The 7,497-nt window shown below is 32.2% G+C and overlaps 1 protein-coding gene across 2 annotated transcripts in view; it reads right to left on the reverse strand.

The window, feature by feature from the left end:
* The window catches only part of Fak (protein tyrosine kinase 2 Fak), a 68,993-nt gene that overhangs the window by 44,809 nt on the left and 16,687 nt on the right, over positions 1-7,497 (reverse strand). Inside the window, exon 1 of one of the 2 annotated variants that reach the window (XM_087413392.1) lies at positions 863-4,371. The exons of the other annotated variant lie outside the window; for it this stretch is intronic. The gene's annotated coding sequence lies outside the window, so the exon portion shown is untranslated. Of the gene's footprint in view, positions 1-862; positions 4,372-7,497 lie in introns of those variants that run through there. 2 annotated transcript variants of the gene reach the window in all.

A 7,497-nucleotide genomic window follows, 5' to 3' on the forward strand; every position in this document is an offset into this window, starting at 1 on the left:
GATTATTTTACTTACCCCTATATTCAACTGACCCCGGTCTCCCCTATAACTTACACATAGACAATTTATGTGTCATTGACACATCATTTATACATTACTACATCAATATCTTATGCATACACTGAAAAAAAATATAATCAATTTTAATAAATATTTAATTAAATACTGCCAATTAAATATTTATTAAATATAAAGATATATTTATTTGAAGAAATGTTAATTTGATTTAACAATCTTTTTTTTTACTGAATAAATATTTATTTACTGTAAGTAAATTTTTAGTTAATGTAAATGTTCAGTATTGAACTAAATATTTATTAAAATTGACTATATATATTTTTTTTCTCAGTGTACATACACATACACATGAATTTTCATATAATTAAAGCCTTTGTAACACACGTCGCTAGAGTTAAGATCTATGTTTCTTTTGAATAGACATCGTCGTTGCGTCAATACTATCACATCCTACATTTCATAATTGTCCGAAAACAGCAATAAAAACTATCACAGCTCCATTTAAAACGATTCACGTATCCATGTTTCCTAGTGCGAGCACTGATATCTAGAATACTTATAATTGCAATGGACATATACAGATAGGACGCATATATATAGAGTGACTCAGCAGATGGAAGTAAAATGCACGTACGTGCATCGTACACGGCGATGTGCGTGCACGCAAGTGCGGGTATATTATATCCGTAGCATAGATACTGCTGGTGGCATCACCACAGAAACGAGCTCCTTATGTGTATAAATAGCTAGTTAGAGACAAACTAAAGAGGCGAACGTGAACCATGAGAGTCGGGATTCATTCACCTGCAGTAAGAGCAGTAGCAACGTCTAACAGTGCAATTACCTTGCTTGGCCAATTTGCTCGTCGAACCGGTCTTGGTCCATCATCGCATCGTTAAACTCACGATGAAAAATCTGACGACATTTCTTTACACTTTTGACGGATTTTAGCGCAGCGCAGAAAAAATAAGACTGCGAAGTGTTTCCGATATATTTTTCTACAGGCGGTTTTTCTTTGCCGTCAAATAAATTCAGAAAAACAAAAGTTCGATGGTTCAAGAAACAAAGTATTGTAGTTAAAAAAGCGAATAAAAATGCAAGTGGTAAAAAATTCTACATTCTAAATGAAATTTCAAATAGGCCTTAATAATTATACGATATTATATTCGCGATAAACTAGAAAAATCGTATATAATTATTATACGCATAATATATGTAATTATATAATTATAGGTATATAATACATATTTATCCATATTTTTCAATTCAAACTGGCTAAGCGCCAAAGTTAAAGTACCACGATTATCTCAATCTGATGATAGTGGCGACGAATGGCACATGAGAACAAGATTAGAAAAACATTACAATCAGCATCACGTTTTATTGTTGGAGCAACTGGGGAATAAACAATCGAGAAAGCCAAGATAAGTTATAATGTTGATATATGCGAATTTCCCTCTTGAGCATCTTTGAGCGAACTCCTACTATGCGATGGTCTAAGTTTATACGGAGAAGTACCAATAATTGTAAATGCATTCTGCTAGCGATGGTTTCGTTTCATTCTGAAAAACGAGTTGCGCTCTATCTTTCATTTCGGCAAGCAAATTTCGGGAATACACATTACAATAAGATTTATAAAATATCCGTAATAAATGAATCATATAAAGTAAGTAACTACATTGTGTTTTCTGCGTCATTAGCCAAAGCTAAAATTACTTGATACGCACGTATGCTCTTCTTTCAAACATTTAATGTGTTTATTAAATCGTCTTAATGATGTCATTAATGGAAATATTTGTCGAAATTAAAATAATTGATTACAATGCGATTTTAATAAAAATTCCATCGGAAACAACATTAAAAATCAGAGATACAGAGTAGAGGACAAAGCACGACAGGAAATAGTTGAAATAGATCGCGTTTCATTCAGTCCAAGTTGAATCAATTCAATGATCGTGCTATTCGACATAATTCAAATTCCCATTAGCCGCTTAGAAATCTTGATGTCGAACACGAAAACACATGATCAAATTTTGAAACAAAAATTAAGGTATCATGAAAGCTCGTGGATGTACGAAAAAAATCGAATATCTGAATGAATATTGAATAAAACTATAGATAGCATCGCAGCAGGAAAACGTAATTGATGGGTCATAATCTTATATGGAATGTTCCATTTCTACTGTATTACTTTATAATAGCAAAAAAAAAAATTTTAATCAATATAATTTGTCTCCGATCATTCATACAGAACCGACATATATACAATTTTTCTTAAAAAGACAAAAAATATTTTTATGCATTGAAACTTTAGTAACAATAGTTTTAGTCTACATGGAAAAAAAATGTTTTTGACTACAGCTAATTTTGATTAGCTAAAATTGCATTAGTTACTGTAGCTAAAATTTGCTAATACATATAAAAGATTTACTGCTGTAGCTAATGTAAGGACGATAGCCAAGTATGCATGTCTATTACAGATCAATTTATAGCAACATGAAGTTAGTTGTCATATCGGATATGGCTGTGTAAAAGAAAATTGTCTCTACAAACACAACGGAATATGGTTTGCTAAAGCAGCTGTGCTTGCTACCAAATTGTCTGTTGCACAGAAAAACGTTTGCTGCAATGATCAATACATTGACATAATAACAAAATGCTTCTCTGTTATATAAATAATATTTAGGCCTCACAGCTAATGGAAATTAGACTTCGCAGACATGACGTTAGGTGTTCATATAATATTGAATTTAGCTGCCATACCTAAATTTTAGCTGTGGCAACTAATCTTTCTTTTCCGTGTATTACTATTTTTATTGCTGTCAAATTAAGTGTGTGTGTGTGTGTGTGTGTGTGTGTGTGTGCGCGTGTGTGTGTGTGTATGTGCATTTATATGTGAAGCAGAATAACTCTTATGTCCTCAGAAAGCTGATCTCAACGAGTGTCCCTTGTGATCGCTCGCGTTAGACGGTTGGTACGCCGCCCCTGCTTACTTTCTATATGAGGCCTGTGAGTCACTAACTTTATCCTTTAACTCAGAAAGTAAGCGTCGGATAAAATTTTCATAAAGAAAAAATGGTCTCAGAATTCAGTCAGGAATAAGTCTTTGCAAGGGGACACACGGAGTTGTTCTGAATCACCTTGTGTATACATAAGGTGTTTCAGAATTCGCGGACATGAATTGCACAGCGTGATTGTATAGGGTGGGCCATCTATTGGTACGTTTTTGAATTTCGTCGTATGGCAACACCGAACGAGCTACAGACCCGAAATTTTGACAGTTTATTAGTCATACCGTCCGCGGCACGAAACAACATGTTTTCTCTTGAAGAGCGTTTTGAAATTTTAAAAACTTATTTTCAAAGTCAGTGCTGTGTCGCCGAAACTGTACGAATTTTGAAAAGAAATATGGAGCACCGAAGGAGCTATACGCAAATTGGTGAGGAAAGTTCGTGAGAAAGGGATGTTTGTGGATGACAGAAGTGGTCCCAGAGCTCGGACAGTGCGCACACCCGAGAATATTGAGGCTGTGGCCCAAAGTGTGAGACAATTCCAGCTTTGAAAAACAATAGTCCAAAATGTCATTAATAATTGGGGTGACCGAATGGCATACTGTAAGGCCAGTAGAGGGAGCCACATGAACGAAATCGTTTTTCATTCTTGACGCGGATACTTTTAGCTTCACAACAAAAAAAAAATTAATAAAAAATATCAATGTATGCTCATTTGATCGCATTTTTAAAAACGTACCAATAGATGGCCCACCCTATATATGCCAATAGAAGCAACTTTTTCTTCTGGCAAAATTGCATTCAAAACAGTACTTTTTAAATGAGAGTAATTTTAAATCAACGAATGAGCGCTCCACGTTACGCATGAATCAGGAGCGGCGCATACATATGGCGTATGAGCATGTACGTCATTTTACTATTTTGCTGAAGATTTTATAAAAATTCAAACACTATTCTGCCAAAGGAAAAAGTAGTTTCTTTTAATATACAATTATGCTATACAATCCATGTCCGTGAATTTTGAAACATCTTGTGTGTGTGTGTGAGGGGGGGGGAGGTAGAAGACTTTTCGATTTAATTTAGTCCGTTATATCTACACAAGAGCGCTTAGTAAACAATTTCGGAACACTCTGTATATAATATGTAAAACAACTTATATATATCTCGATATCGTATAAATGATACTGGAGATAAATTATATTGATTAAAATATCTGCCATTATAAAGTAATAGTAGATACGTACAGGGTGTTTCGTAAAGAAACAATGCTTAAGGGGAGATTTCTTAGAATTATTTTAAAACGAAAATCCTAATGTTAATATGTTGAAAGAAAATATTTTCTTTATAACATAATATATATATATATATATAATTAAAAATATCAGTAATTCTATTTTTGCATAATATAATTGTATATCAATATTTACAAGAGGCAATAATTAGCTTTCACTTTTAGCATTTTGAACGTGCAAATTTTTAGGCAGTATAATTCGCTAATTTTAAATGCTTATAATTCAAAAGATTATTAATATAACCTCGAGAACATGGTATTAATAACATTTTGATATTAGAATTTTCGTCTTAAAATAATCTTAGGAATCTCCTCTTAAGCGTTGTTCCGGTCTTTACGGAACACTGTGTACGTACGTACGTACGCACACATATACGCACATATGCAATGGAGATTCATTTAGAAAGCAATACTACCAACAAAAAAAATTTTTTTTAATAGAAAGAGGCATATTTTACTCGTTCTATCGAGGGTGCCCAATGAATAATTTTGCATTAGAGTATCTTTTCGAAAATTCTACTATTGTCAGGATATAAAGTTCAGGAACATTTAAAGTTATTTAAGATCATCAAAGTATGTGCCTCTACTTATTCTACAATTTTGATAATAGGTGTCTTCCTCTTATCTCTACCGTTATTAGAAGAGAAATACGGTGAACTTTTTAGACTCACCCTGTACATACATTATATATATATGTATATATACACATACAGGGTGTTCGCTAAGTTTTGACAAAGCGCTCGTGTATACAGACTAAACTGAGTCGAAAAGTCTTCATTTTACAATTTTCGCAATAGTTAATTACACATTAATTACTAAAACTCGCTGAATTGGTTTTCAATAATTTTTTACTCAAATAGTATTAACTTTACAGAAAAACAGCAAGAGACAAAAATTGTTTATTTTCTTCTCAAAAGTAAAGTTCTGAGAATTTTTTAATATTATATTTTCTTATGTTGGTAAAAATAGTTGCCAATATATAAGAAAATACGGTACTAGAAAGTTGATAAAAAATTCTTATGCGGAGTCTACAATAGAAGTCGTAGCGGTCGTAGGATCTTAAGTCGTAGAAAATTAATCAATTATAGTCGACTATTCTTCTCACATTCGACTGTGATTGGTTAATTTTCTACTACTTAAGATTCTACGACTACTATGATTTCTATTATAGGATTAGAGCTCTATGAGAATAAAATAAACAATTTTTGTATCCTGCAGTTTTTCTATAAAATTGATAATATTCGAGTAAAAAATTATTGAAGATCAATATTCGGTAATTTTTAGTAATTAATATCTTGTTAAGGGTTGCGAAAAATGCAAAATGATAGAGGACTTTTCGACTTAGTTTAGTCCGCTCTATCTATGTACAAACGAGCGCTTTGTCAAAACTTACCGGACACCCGGTGCACGCACATACGCATGCACAATGCAAAGCAGATGAATGACAATGTTCCTTGAAACTCATATGTATCGATCGTAAACGTACCGTGATTGAAATACAGACGTAATTAATATTTCTGCGTCTCTGAGCTCAAATTGTTTATGTGGCTTGCAGTGTCGATAAACGCTTCGAGTCAACGTAATTCATCATAAGAATAAAAGCGCGAGTGCCATTATCAGCTCAAAAATATGATCGAATTCGTGTCTGAAAACAATCTTTTTCCTAGCAATCAAGTCAACAACCTTTCTTCGAATTAACATGGCTTCGGGCTATGAGAATACTCGGTGCTAAATTAACGCCACTTGGTGCGCTCGCCAGTGAAGTGAATAAAGTGATGGTAAAAATACTACGATTATTTTTGAAGCGAGAATCTCCTGGAGCTGTACTAATCTCTCATGACTCTTGACACACCGCGCTTTTAACTCTGCGGATATCCCGTAGCGCCATTACTTTCTTTAGCATTTCTTTCGCCAACGTTCGCTCGAAATTTACACGTTGCCCAGATCCTTACCCGATTGCGTTTTGACTACCGATGTAATCAATTGCGATGTACTGAAAGTGGAAGAAAACCAGCTATAGTTATGATTATAATTATACAGAGTGTTCGTCAAATCGTTGCGATTTTTTAGATACTTTCGATGGACTGACAACAAAATGTTTCTAACATTTGTGAGTCTCTAATAAAGAATTAATTATATATGAAGAATTTGAACTTTATTCATTTTTCAATTAAAAAATCGAAAGCAAATTATTTTTCGTACATAGAACTATATATTTTTCTTTCTATATTCTTATAGTACAGAAAAAAACAAATTCATCAATATAGTTATGTATCATTTCGATTATTTTCGAGCCTAAGATAATTCAATTAACATTTACAACATAATGTATGAATCTATCGTCGATACTTAAAGCAGTCAGATGCAAATGTAAAACATTACAGTTTAATTAAATTTATGTATAACAAATCTAATGAAAACAATGAAACTTTTATACGTTGCGGAAGGTATGCAGTTGCGTAAGGTTGCGTAAGATTTGAACATTTATTGTACTTTAATAAATATGCTTGATGCATATGAAAACACTTGAATAAACGTAAGTATTTCATACTATCGTACGTTTCAATTTTTCTTTGCGCGTATTTCGATTACTATTTCTGTCTTTAATACGATCATGTATGTTTATGTTTGAGTTTCACTGCTTTAAGCCTCGATGACAAGAATTCGTAAATTATATTATAAATATTTATTAATTAAATTATTTTGAGATCAAATAATCAAAATAACACTACTACATCGATGAATATACAATACTGTATTAATGAATTTGTTTTCTTTTTATGAATTACAAAAATATATGGAAAGACAAATATATGGTTTCATCTGAAAGAAACATAAATTGATTTCGATGTTTTATTAAAAAAATGACAAATTTAAATTTTTTCTTACAAAATTAGTTTTTTTATTAGAAATCCACAAAGTTTTGTTAAAAATATTTTGTTGTTAATCTATCGGAAGTAACATGGATGGCTTTAATGACACAAGTCGACACAAATGTCGTTTTATCATTCTTTACAATTCATTAGTAACAAAGACAGAACAACACTTGTGTCGACTTGTAACTTATTAAATAGATAGAAGGCTTCGTCTGACGACTGATTAGTGAAAAACATTCTGTATATTATAATTATAATAAAAAATTTGGATTCTCGAATTGTTTGACTAGTTTGGATATCA

This window comes from Acromyrmex echinatior, chromosome 14 (assembly GCF_024713525.1).
Source record: "Acromyrmex echinatior isolate Ae372 chromosome 14, ASM2471352v2, whole genome shotgun sequence".
Lineage (NCBI taxonomy): Eukaryota > Metazoa > Arthropoda > Insecta > Hymenoptera > Formicidae > Acromyrmex > Acromyrmex echinatior.